This window comes from Patagioenas fasciata, chromosome 1, assembly GCF_037038585.1.
Source record: "Patagioenas fasciata isolate bPatFas1 chromosome 1, bPatFas1.hap1, whole genome shotgun sequence".
Lineage (NCBI taxonomy): Eukaryota > Metazoa > Chordata > Aves > Columbiformes > Columbidae > Patagioenas > Patagioenas fasciata.
Window position 1 is genome coordinate 7,684,590 of NC_092520.1, and position 1,372 is coordinate 7,685,961.

Genomic DNA, 1,372 nt, shown 5'->3' on the forward strand with positions numbered 1-1,372 from the left:
CTTGGTATTTTGTATTTTTCAATAGATTCTGCTTACTACCACACTTGGGCTTTGCTCTGTGCAGAGAAGGGAATCCTATTTCTCACTCATTTGATCCTACTCAGTAAATAAAGTCAGCTCGGCTTTGCTCCATCTTATGCTCCATGAAGCTTTAGCTCATTCTGATAAGAAAAAAAGATCTAGAGGTAAGCAGGAGCCCCAGCTGAAAATATAACTGAATTAAAAGCTCACTTTTTGAATGCCTTTCTTGTTATTTAAGGTTTGCTTGTCAAGTGAGGTGATATTCAGCGTTGAGCTGGATCTCAGAATCTCAGCCTTAGTCATTTCTGCTTAATGCAATAACCTCTTGAATGAAATAGTTTATTTCCTGGCAAAGGGCTTAACAGAGAAATTAGACTGTGCTCTGGCATGGCACTTAAATTGGCTTCCAGAAAGATTGTGATTATCTTCTGAAGCCGGCTGAGCCAGGAGTCTGTTCTTTATCAGTGCCTCTTGGTCTGCTCTCCCCTTTTCATACCAGTTCCACACAGTGCTTCAAGCTCATGATCGGGACTGCTTGGGAAACTGCTTTAAATTGGTTCAGGACATCACTTGTGATTTTTTTGTAGCTTCGTTTTATTGCTACAGCCTGTGTCTTGTGCACATGTGGGCACCTTGATGATCATCTGAAAAAATGACTCAGGCCCTCAACCGACTGCCAATAATCTCACTTATTGATTATTTTTCCACCCATCTTCCCTTTCACCTTTCACCTTACTGCTCCACCTGGTTACTTTTCCAAAGTCAAAGTGCTGAATTTCACAGTTTTGTTCTAGTTTAATGCCCACCAAAGGCAATGGAGAGATTCAGATTGACTTCAGTGCCTCTGGGTTATGGTCGAAATCTAGAAAGACATTTTCAGGTTATAATACTCATCATAGCTCAAGAGATAAGTGCTTACCTCTGCGAATGCAATTCACCGTGCTAAGTAGGCACTTAATTAACAATAGAATTATCTTTTTCAGCTTCTGCAAAGAGAATTGTGTCTCATTCCTAGCAGACAGGTAACATTCCAGGACACACGAGCATCTCAACAGAGAAACCAATATTCAACCAGTGCATTAATGAAATTATCTTCTCTTTCTGAAAGGTTGTTCCTCCAGATAAAGACTGGAACATGTGGATGGGAGAGATGTTAAAGCTTCCATTGCTGCTGTTTATGCGGTTCTTGTTTTTTAATAAAATCCAAACAGACACATAATTCTGTCAACATGAGTTTATCAGAGGAGCAATCTGATGGTGTAAAAAAGAAAACAACTTTCATTACTAATATAATAAATCCATCACAAAAGACTATAGAATTACTTTCTTCTGTCCTTGAGACATACTCTCT